The sequence below is a fragment of the Anser brachyrhynchus genome, assembly GCF_964034855.1.
Source record: "Anser brachyrhynchus genome assembly, chromosome: 11".
Classification (NCBI taxonomy): Eukaryota; Metazoa; Chordata; class Aves; order Anseriformes; family Anatidae; genus Anser; species Anser brachyrhynchus.
This window is the reverse complement of record NC_137706.1, coordinates 8,927,125-8,939,319: the sequence shown is the minus strand read 5'-3', so window position 1 is coordinate 8,939,319 and position 12,195 is coordinate 8,927,125. Positions and strand designations below refer to the sequence as shown.

Below are 12,195 nucleotides of genomic sequence, written 5' to 3'. Positions count from 1 at the left end.
TGCCTTAGAAAAGCAATAAGCAAATCAAGAGGAAAATGTTGGCATCTTGAAGTTGTGACCTAATTCTATCCTTCACTCTGATTCCCCCCGTCTCTAACACATCATAAGTTCAAAATAGCTGCCCTTATTCCAAACACTTCCTTCTGCTCAGATAGGTCACCTAAACAATAAAGGCAGTAACTGCACATAACCCCCTGAAAGACAGAATTGCCACAGAGCTTACCCAAGCAGCAACAACTAGGCTCTAGAATGCTTTACATCTCTGGAAAAGGCCTTTCTTGTGGAAAATGCAGCTGTGTTTTACATCAAAGACAGAATGACTTTACCTTGTTGATTTGAAAAATCAATTGCAATTACTGTCAGGAAAAATATTCAAGTTCAGTGTGCAACTCGCTGGACTCCAGGCTCTGAGAATCATTCTATCACGTATGTGGCAAAACTCCGGTTTTGCAGGAGTTCACATGCAAAAAGGCAGCTGCGTTTTGGGTGAAGACCTGTGTTTTACAAAGGTGTATCTTTTTTTGTGGGGTGTGTTCTGAATATTGGTTAAGATAGTTCCATTGAAGGTCACAAAGCTATGCCAATTTAAAAGATCTCTGAGTCACGTTTACAGAAATCAGATGAAAGACATGAAAGGAGAGCTGTAACATATTCTTAGGTATGTGGTGAATGTGTCAGATGGTAAAACAGGAGGGTAATGAGCCTAGGAACCCCTAGACAGTTAAATTACTTAACTATAAAACCTCTGCAATTAGGAGATTGTAATAAAAGGCTGCAGATCCCTGGCAAAGCTGTCCAAACTGAGATGAGCAAAGGGCTCCCTCGCACCAAAGGTTCGGCAGTGAGCAAGGTGATTGCTGTGAACAGAAAGCTTCAGATGTCCTGTATCAATACTGCCTTTTCTCCACGTTCTGGTTGTTCAGAATTGGAAAGAGTGAGAAACAACCTGACCAGCCTGACACTGCTTTTCTTATAGGGTAAGTAAAATGCGTCTCTTCTCACACTGACCTGTCACTTTCCATAGGTGTGGGTAAAAGGAAAGACTTGTTACCCTTGAGAAAAGAGTAACAGGATTCCTGTCCCTTTGTACCACTCAGGTTATTGGCAGCATTAGTAGTCCAAATGCCAAGAAAATAAGAGAAGGAAGGTTTACTGGACACATCCAGCACAGTCAGGACTTTCCTTCTAAGTACATTTCAAAGGGGCTGTGTTAGGAATTTCCTAACCCAGTTTTTTGCCTCTGTTTTCGCTGGGTTTTATTGTTACTTTTTTTCTTTTTAACCACAAATCAACAATAACGGTTGTATAGCACATTCTCCCTATTGCTTATGTATAAATATATTTTAAAAGCCTACATTAATATATGCCATGTCATTCACTACAGAGAGGTTCCCAAAGGGATTAAAACAACAAAAGATGAAAATATGGGCTTTCAAATGCTGAAATGCAGATTTCCTCAGTGGCTTACAGAGCTACTGGCTTCTGTATTTACAATTGTGTTCACCCTTTACTGAATAAAATCTCAGTACAAAGCTATACTTTAACATTCAGCAAGTTCTCTACCTTTCCAAAAATATCCTCACAGGCTTCACAGCCACAAAATTTGACATGTATGCCATACTACATTGTTTCATCAGAAAGTAAAGGGATGTGGACTCTGTAGGAGGGAGATTTTATACAATACAGTATCATCAGCAAATGTGTGATCTCTAACCTCATCCTTCATGTTCTGCTAAAATATATACACCTGTCTGCTTCATCAGAACGGGTCATCAGATAAACTGCTGGCACCCTACTATTTCTCACCTGGAATACTGATTGATTTTGTAACTAGCTCATTACACTGTGACAAATTATAAGAAACTGTTCTCTAATGAATTAAGACAGCTGCTACATGAAGAAAGAGAAAGAAAAAGAAAGGAAGGAGACTTAGTAACAGGATTTCATCCCTGCAGCATTTGTGTGATTACTACTAGAGGAAGAACCTTATATGTTGTAACTAGACATAGGCATGCAATGTTTTCTCTAAGTCCATAGGCTGTTCTACAGAAAAAGTACTTTCTGGCTGAAGCAACAGAAATGTATTTTCTTTTATGGTATGGAAATATATGTAAGTGATAGAGATCCATAGCAGCTGCAGTGATTGCCTGAGATGTGTGGGATATAGAGGATTTCTGAGTTAAAAACCTGATATACCAGTCAATTACATTGGGTTTAAGATGAAATCGAACTTTACTGGAATCAATGGTACTACTGAGTAACACACTGGAGAGTTAAGCTCCATATCTTTTTACTTGTTCTTTATTTACAGGAAAATGAAAACCTTTTGTAGTCTAACAGTTTCTGTGACAAGACTGCTCAAAATTTGTGTATCCACAGTTAAGGCACTGGAGGATGATGCTTACAAATGGATCACCCAATTCATTGGTTTTGTGGATGTAAACACTAACAACTGCATCCTACAGCACCCGTACCCTACAGCAAAGTGGCCATCTGCATAACTACACAGATCTCCCCTGTATTTGTTCTGCAGCAAAGTGAATGTGGCTTTACAGGGGATGGCTGCAAAATAAAGTAGATGACAGAATGGAACAGAAGTGGGTAGCAACACTGAAAGACACAGACTGAACTGCTGTCTTAGCCAGGCAGGAAGAGGGCAGGGACAGCCAAGAAAAGCTGGGTGCCAGATAACGATCTATGTGCTTGTCTTGTGACTGTCAAGGTTGGAACAGTAAATAGGGAGCTCTGCCTGTGGAGGCTTTGTCAGACGCTAAGAGGAAAGCATGCCTGTACCGTTAAGACATGAGAAAGAGGCCACAAGCCCAAACAAATCCTGTTCATCTTCACAAATAACAATGACAGAAGCCAAAGCCTGGAAAAAGGAATGGTGGTGTATCTCTGTGTTGGTGAGGAAGTTGTGCCTGGCAATGAGAACGTAAGGAGAAAGTCTGCTGGGGAATATTGACTGACTCACAACGTGGCAAGGTACATAAATCCCTCCTTTGGGATCCTGCTGGTACAGAAGTCAACAAATGATGCCATACATACAGACCTGAAAGTTCTTTGTCTTTACATGGTAACATATATGGCCTTTGAGGAAATATTTTGTTCTTTTTACTTTTGTGAAGCCTTTCCTTTAAAGTTTAACTTGTATCTTAGTCTTTTCACCTCCAATTATGTTTTGGGTAGCGCTGTTTATTCAGAACAGTCCTGGTGTTGGCATTTTTGAAGGGGTATTTACAAGCATGATAGTTACAGCCACATATATGAAAAATGAAGCCTGACAATCTTCTGCTTCACAGTGGGTACAAGACATTAGTCCATAAAATTGCTACCATGTAATAAAAGAAATCTTCCAAGGATGTGGTGAGGATTAAATAATGCTAGTACGGTACTTCGGCTTTTGGGATTAAAATAACTACAGAAGAGCAAAGCATTCTTATCTATTATTAATAAAACACCAAGTGTATCCATCTTCTAAGCATCTTCCCTCTGAAATGCTTTAACCGTCCTGCTTCAACTAATCAATAATTTTAAGACAGTCAGCACAAATATTCAGAATACAGATTCCTCGTTTTCCCCTTCATCACCCTTTAGAGCACGGTTCCTCTCATTACAACAGGTATCAGAAGTCACTTGCACTGCAGCTTTGACTATCAGGAGAGCTGAAATACATTAGAGCACAGATTTGACCGTCTCCTTGAAATGTTGAGAAATAACCAGTAGATGGCAGCAAATGGCACTCCAGGGAGTAAAATAGCCTGAAGGTGAAAGCCTGCGAGCTGCTAAAATAGTGTTAGCAATTAGGTGTTTTTTTTCTTCTACCCGTTATGAGCTAAACTCATTTATTTTGCTCTTTGCAGAGAGAACAAAGCCATATGAGATTTTCACAATTTCGTCCTCAACTGGTGCATAACACGGTAAAAATTTAGTAGCACTTTAAAGTAACTTGTCATTTTCATAAAATTTATAATTATTTGAATCATTTATTCCCCCAAATTAAGGCTATCGCTATAGGTCCTTTTGCATAAATCATGAAGGCCATTAAAAATAGTTTCTGGAGAAGAGCAATTTGTTATGAAATGAAGGTCAATCTCATTAGATCACTGTAGCAGGTATCTTAATAACATCCTGGCAGAAATGAGGTATCTCATTACAGAAGTTGTATTTTGTTTGAAATATTAGGTCATCATTAAGTGAGCACTAAGATACACATAATATTGGATGACATCAATTATTTCCCTGAAAAACTGGCCTACAGTACTACACAAAGCTTAACTTTTTTTTTTTTTTTTTTGTTGAATTCACCTACTCGATACCAGTTTGTTTTGTTGCTCCTGGATAATGTGCCACAGCTGGCTTGCTAGAATTACACAGAGGGCTGATTTTGGAGTATGACTCAGCAAACTGCAACTGGTAAGGAAAACGTTCAATTGACCATACTTTAATTTAAACAGTTGAGGAGGACTAAGCTTAGAAGGGAACAGAGACATTTACAGAGTGCAGAAGTAAACATTGGTTTTGTAACCGATGTTTACAAGTTACTGTCCCTCTAATTATCCTGCCCTTTTGGAATGTACCAAGTGTTTTTTTTTCCTGATCTTTCACTCTACTGGAACCACAGCTGAATGTATGGATATATTCAAACACCCCTCTACAGCTATGTCACAGCACTTAACACCTGGCAGGATTATGCTGAGCGCCTGCTCCAAGCCACCCAATGACAACCATGAAGATAACATCCTCACTGTTCATAACAGGGTAGGCAGAATACCCATAGGAGGCAGCCCAACAATTACAGTAGGAGCTCTTCCTTCCAGAAGCTCTAGGCCTCATAGATATCAACTCAAGACTTGTAATACACTGATGAGGTAAACCACCAACCTCCAAAAATTCAGAGAAAATCAGGAGAGGTTACATAAATTCTCTAGCACTGCAAAGTAAATCCAGGTAAGGTTTTCCATCCATGAAGTTATGTTTTAAATGCAACATTCTCATTCTTCTCAGTACAATAGGGTTACCCATTAATAAACTGCAAAGATCTTTGTTAAAAGGTGTGTGTACAAACACAGACGCTAAATCTTGGAGCAGCTCTTCTCAGCTACAGATGGCACCAACAGAACAGTTTGGTAGGGCTGTGTTGTAAAGACAGCCCAGCAAACTGGTTTGGAATTGTAGCTTGTTTTTAGGGAGGTGTCGTTTTGTTTTTTTTTCCCGAGATTAATCAATTTTTCAAACAATAAGATAGAGCAACACCAGTTAAAAGGATGCAATATTTTAATGATATTTTCTGCAAAACCACTTCAGATGCAGATTATGTAATGAATTCCAGCAATGGTGCTCAGTGTCTTAGGCAGCAAGGCCCCACAACACCTTATGGAGGCACCTGAGGGCTGTGTGCTGCGTATCCCCCAAGTCCCCCAGGCATGCCACCCCATACCCAAGATGAAGGCTTACCCGTCCCCTTATGGGGAAACACGGCCGTGCCTGTTGGTTGATGTGCCCAGGCAGTGCTTATATAGGCCAAAGTGTAAAGGAAGCCTATTTATTTGATTTGTCTTTCTGCCTGTCACTGACTTACTGTCTTATCTTTACATTGGCCTTAAAATCTCCTGTTTCCTTTGTGAAATGCTGTCTTAGTGGGTAAAACACAAACTTAAATAGCTAGGGTGACTTGTGAATTGGCTTGAACTGGATACCGTAGAAGGGAAAAGGTATAGACAGAGAGAGGTCCCTCCAGGATGTGATCCATTTCATCTCAGGATGGGATGAGCCAACCTTTCACTTTCTGTTGGTTACAGCAGCAACCTGGGGCTTACATTTCCAGCCCAGATGAGACAGAATCTGGAGAATATTAGGTAAGGTGAGACATGTTCCAGGAGTCTCAAGTTCTTGGAGAGTGAAGTCTCAGTAGCGTTGGTGGTAAAAGCAGTTACACACCCCACACTTGCCTGCTGGTCATTTCTGTGTGTGCACAGCCCTCACAGCTGGGTAGGTACATCCACTGAACAGACTGGGGAGCAATCCAGGTTAAAAATACAATTTTTCTTACCAAGTTATTTTTTTACCATAATCTGTTCCTTCCTCTTGGTCTCCATGGTTACATAAATATTTATGCTGGTACATTTGTTACTGCTATGTGAAGAAGAGTTAAAGAAAAGGGAGAAACCAACAGAAGGCTGCTAAAGCCAGCACTGCTGCAGAAAGGGAAATCTCATCAAACTGTGGTCTGAGGTTTCACAAACCTCCCTTGACAACACAAACCTCTCCTTGATTTAAGAAGTTCACATCCCCCAGTCACTTCTTCAGCAGTGGAAAACTGTTTGTGAGTAAAAAAGCATCACCCTCTCTTCAAATTAGTTGCATTGGCCCAGCTGGAAAGGGAGGAGGGCAGCACGGGGAAGGGAGCATATGCCTGCAGGTGCGGAGACGGAAGAGCTGTGGTAACAGCCTCCGCTGCCAAAGGCAAAGTAATGTTACACTGAAGCCATTTTCCAGGATGTAGATCCTGAAAAGTGAACTGATTGGAGCTGGCACAGAGCTCGCACAGAAAATGTAAGGGTGGGGGAGTGAGAAGGAGCTATCTGTAGTTCAGTGTTAACGACTCCAAAGAGCAGAATGGACAGTGCCAGGATTTCTCCCTTTTTTCAGAGCATGAAATGGATCAACTACACAGATTCAGTTGCTCTCCAGCATCTGGGTGCACTTTGAGGCCAACCCACACCTATTTCTTAATAAAATCAACGTTCATGTACCTGGGTAAGATGCCAATAGCAGTGACATGTTTCTAAAAGGATTTAATTATTATTATTTTTTTGTATCTTGCTTTCTGAACTATTGTACCAGGTTTTTGGATCCATATGCAGAATTGTTTCAGATTCTGTCTAACGTCAGGCTTTTATCTTTACATTCTGATTTCCTGCTGCTCAAATACAAAAAGTCTCCCTTCACCATGCCAACACTTACCATGACACCACAATGACTGGCAAAAACTGTGTGTTAGAACAAATTAAATTACAGCACATAAACATTTTGCATGCCATCCGGTGTATTTGAACAAGAGCATACTTTTACATAATTAATTAATGAAAATTGTATTTAAATGCACTCTATATGTGTGTATATATGTCTGCATTACTGAAAACTGTATTTTATGTAGGTTAATTCAGATGACAGAGATCATATAAAAAGAAGATGATAAATTAATCTCAACTTTTTTTTTCCCTTAGTCATGAGTGATGAGTGAACCATGAGAGATGGTTCCTTCTACATTCTTCTGGGGCAATAAAATGCACCTTTCTTCCAACATTTGATCATTGCCTGAAAGCTCACAATGTGCAAGTCCATCCAAAAGTGACAAAATACATGCATTGACTCCAGTGAGATCATTTACTACCAGTGAAGGGCAATTAATGGATTGTAAGTTGTGACTGGTGTTCCTGGTGTCTACGAAATCAGATAGGTAAGAGATCTCTTCTGCTCCAGAACACGTGAAAGACTGAATTTCAGCATTGCTGTCCTCTCTACTTAACACTGACAGTCCCAGCTCCCTCCTCTACTCAATGGTTTACAATACCTGTGACCAATGGATGTTCTCTTTAGGTAACTGTTATTCCAAATAACAACTAAAAATACACATCAGGGAAATGTTTATCAGATAATCAGGCATTTTTACTATGCATCTTTCAATTTTCATGGATCTTTCCATGTTCTTACACACTTCAAAGTATTGAAGAAGCTTCTAATTATCTCCTCAGAAGCTGATAAAAATAATGAGATTCTTCTATACCACCTAATTCAGTCAAACTGAGTTAACTTATTTCTATTACATTTACTACCTTGTTTGTCCCAAAAGAAAGAAAACGGTTTTACTTTTCTAATGCATGCCTGCAAATTAATCACTGCTGTGGTATTGTATGCAGACTTGTCTAGGTCAGTGATCTGTAACAGTCTAGACTCAATTGCATAAATGCAAAGTGCACCATACCCACAGAATTTGACTCCTAGTGCTTATATAAAAAATGGAGAGTTGAATCAGGCATAATTATACTTAAGGGCAAACTAGATCATAGTCATATGTGCCTGCACATTTGTCTGCAATTCCAAGTCTGCTGCTGGTCTGCAAAACAACTTCTCATGGCACTTACCTTAACCAGCCACGCAGCCAACCTGTGCAGTCTTTGCTGCTGCAATGGTGTCTTATTAAATGCTAGAGCTCAGTCAGACTGGGTCTCTGTGAGTTTCACAAACTGTGTGGTAAATGCCTTGCTAGTATACGTGCATTCTGTAGTTGAGAACTGAGCCACTCTTGCCCTTAGTCTTTGATCCTCTCATTCCCTCAAAAGAAGTGGAAGTGCAGGATATCCTTACATCCATGTACACATTTCTGAAAATATTGCTATGATGATAGTTACAAGCCAAATGTTGTGAAATGCTTGGTAAACAGTCTTTGAAAAATTTCAGAGAGGCTTAAACTATGTTAAAAATAAAAGCACACCTCAGCAGTCAAGCTAGCTGTCCACAAGAAAGGTGGAGATCTAAGTATCAGGGCTGTGCAGGAGACAGTTCAGTCCAATTCAATCAAGCTAGCTCTTGAAATTACAGCCTGTTTTCAAACCACTTATTACAACCTGCCTCCAACACGCCTTGCTCCCTGCACTCCTGGGAACTGCAATGTCTATGCTCAGTTCAGCAAGCTGTCTCTCCTCCTCTACCTGTGCAGGCAAAGAGCTATTATGTCCTGACTACATTCCCATGTAGGGAGGAGGGCAAATTTCTGATGGCATCCTACTACTGGTCCCATCTTTCCCAATATGTCACTTGATTGGCATGCCCTGCTTAGTACGAGATGCAGCACAGGCACATACCAAAGGCAGTCTTTGGATTTGAAGTTACAGAGAACGGTGAGACACAGAAGTTTTGAATGGGTTCTCCAAAGAACCAGGAGTATTTCACTGCACATGAGTTTGACAAAAGCCCTGGCAAAGCCCCCACACTGGCAGTCACAATCAGCTATCTTTCTACGCACATGAGCAGTGGGACAGTACTGCAAAGAATGCCAGGCACCATTATACTTACTTTTCTACAGGTGACATGCTTAGAGGTACACCTGACACTTATCTTTTTCTTGGTGTTTGATGTTGCCATCCCAGGTAACGTGAGTCCAGCTCACACAATCCCTCAAAAACTGACCGCAGTCTCTCCATTCCCGCTCTTTTCCATCCTCCCCACAAGCCCCTTTTGTTCCTCACATACGTAAAATGACAACCCCATCAGGGCCTCACATAACAGCACTTTTCCCCAGTTCCCAGAACGCATGAAGTCCCAGTCCTCCCTTACATCCTTTTTAGCAGTTCTCCAAACTAGCCACAAAAAAAGTAACTGAAATGTGTTTGCTGAACAGCAAGTCCTATTAATCTGTCACAAAATATGCGCTGTTGAGAAAATTAATACAGAACATCAGAGCAGGCTGTTCCATTTAAACTTTCAACACTGAAACTTTGTAACAGCATTGTTGTACTAAAATCTTTGAGTTTTTAAATATCATCATTAATCCTGTGAATTTTTCTTCTGTCAGACTAGTCTTTTTTTTTTCCACCAACTCTTCATGGCATTTTCGATGATATATCCTATATGTGCTTTTAAAATACCATATGACACTGAATTGTAATATATAAACAGAATCACAGACTCATCTAGGTTGGAAGAGACCTCCAAGATCATCTAGTCCAACCTCTGACCTAACACTAACAAGTCCTCCTCCACTAAACCATATCACTAAGCTCTAAATGTCTTTTGAAGACCTCCAGGGATGGTGACTCCACCACTTCCCTGGGCAGCCTATTACAATGCCTAACAACCCTTTTGGCAAAGAAGTTCTTCCTAACATCCAACCTAAATCTCCCCTGGTGCAACTTTAGCCCATTCCCCCTCGTCCTGTCACCAGGCACGTGGGAGAACAGACCAACCCCCACCTCGCTACAGCCTCCTTTCAGGTACCTGTAGAGAGCGATAAGGTCGCCTCTGAGCCTCCTCTTCTCTAGGCTGAACAATCCCACCTTCAGCCTGGATTTTGGGGATAGAGCTGAGTCTTCTCGTGATGCGAGGCCGATAAAACACTTGAGCAATTTCAGACATCCCTTCAGGTTATTGTTACATATTTTGTGTTTAATACTCGTTGTTTCCATGGTCTCTTCAGGATGTCTCCAATGCTCGGGTGTCCAGCTGCACATCAAGGACATCCCCAGCTCCGAGGGGCAGTTCCCAAGCCGCAGGCTGACCTCCTGGCCTGGACCCCAGCCTGGCAGACATGGCTCCTGTCAGCGTGGAACAGCCATCTCACGTCAGCATTGTCTCACAATGGTCAGGTGACCTCTGTCACTGCTGCCATCAGGGGCACCCTGAGACCCTTGTGATGTGACCACAGAGTCCCTGTCACCCTATGGCCTCACAAAAGGTGGCTGGCCGTAAGTGCCCTGAGCGGTGCGCCTGCGGCCAGTCTGGCTGGTGGTACTCGAGAGCTCAAACGGCACAATAAAAAACAGAAATTACAAGACATAAACACACTATAAATGACACAAATTCATTGCAAAACTATATTAATAGTGCAACAAATTTTGAGCAAACCTTCTGTGTACATAAATTAATTTGTAGAGACAGAAAATGCTCTGATAAGGCTTGCAAGATTGGGAAGTTTCATCCAAGAGCATATAAGGAATTGAAAAGAAGCCTGAAAAAAGACTTACTATCTCCATGGTATCGAGGAACTGGTTCTGGATATAACTTCCCATAATTGTAAGAGGAAAAAAACTAACTTTGCTACCATGGGAACAGAACAGTGCAATGTAACTGGTTATTACTTGTCTCCATTTACAAAACTGATCCCTAAAATGTTAAGGCCCTCAGTAACATGGGTAATTTCTTTTCCACCTGTGAAGCAAATCTGCCACAAAAGGAACAAGGCAAAGCTATTCAATGAGCTCACCAAGCCTGGGGAGAACAGCTGAGGGATGACAGGTATTTCTGTGACAAGTGGAGGGTTACAAAGAGGAGAAATGCAATAAAAGAAAGATCGAGAAAATATCATGATGCCAAAAGTAATGGGCGAGAAGGTGTTTGGGTTGACTAGTGAGATACCAAACAAGGCCTTGATAATGAGCAGTTCTATCCTGATTGTGCTAAAGATAAAGTTATAAGTAAAAAGAGCAGCAAATATTAGATAGATGTTACCTTGACCTAGCTCCCTGAGCGCTGGTGCAGTCTCAGAGAAGTGCATCTTGTGGAAACTGTGCATGTTTTCTTGTCATTTCTTAACGTTTCCTTCATTCTTCACAGGGAAAGCCCACTCTCTTTAGATGAGTCAAAAATGTTCTAAAAATTACCCAGGTTTGCACCTTCCTCAGTGTTTGTTCACTTGTGGGACAAAAAGTCATATTCTCTTGCTTCACTGGAAGCTTTACTTCTTCCTGCTAGACAAATGTCCTGTTTGTAAAATGCATGACATTCTTCATTTATACATTTGATCTCCTCTAGGCCTGTCATGTCTTGGTGCACAAATAACATAGTCACTGACAGCCAGTAGCAGAGGTTCAAGTTTATCTTAAAATCCATCAATGTGCACAGAGAATTCCTCACAGGAAAACTCTTCATGCTTCACCTTTACACACATTGTTGGTAGCGGGATAGTTAGCAAGGTAACCCAGCCAGTGAGATCCTTACAGTGGTCATTTAAGAAGAGATGTCTCTCAGGCTGCTTCTCCTGTGGGGACATGCCTCAGCTTTTGCATCCCAGCGCTCTCACCACTGTTCTGAGAGGTTAAGCAGCACTCAGGGTGCAGCTGTAATTCCTGAAACGTTTAGTTTTAGCTCAACTGACTGAGATTTCTAGGTAGTCCCTGAAACTGTCCTTCAGTCTCCTGAAGGCACGGAGCCCTGTCATCATACGGCTGACCAGGGCAATCGTTGAGCGCCTTTTTTTTTTTTTTTTTTTCCTCGTGATCTAAACATCCACTGAAAGAAGTCGTTATTATTAGTACAGGGGATTTCCAAGGGCCACTTCAGTCTAAGCTGCTAATGGGGCTGACAAACCGCGTCCATCTCATGAGAGAAGGGACGGAGAAAGTTGACCAAAGCTCTCGCCTGAGGCACCTTTCCGCCCCTGTGATCACGGCTTCACGGCGGGGGGCGGTCACGATG

General features: G+C 41.4%; 1 long non-coding RNA gene across 3 annotated transcripts in view; it reads right to left on the bottom strand.

Moving 5' to 3' along the window:
* LOC308176132 overlaps window positions 1–12,151 on the bottom strand; it is a 102,609-nt gene extending 90,458 nt beyond the window's left edge. For all 3 annotated transcript variants that reach the window (XR_013938092.1, XR_013938093.1, XR_013938094.1), the window contains exon 1: window positions 11,230–12,151. This is a non-coding gene — a long non-coding RNA (uncharacterized lncRNA). The remainder of the gene's footprint in view (window positions 1–11,229) is intronic.
* Window positions 12,152–12,195: the final 44 nt, after the last annotated feature.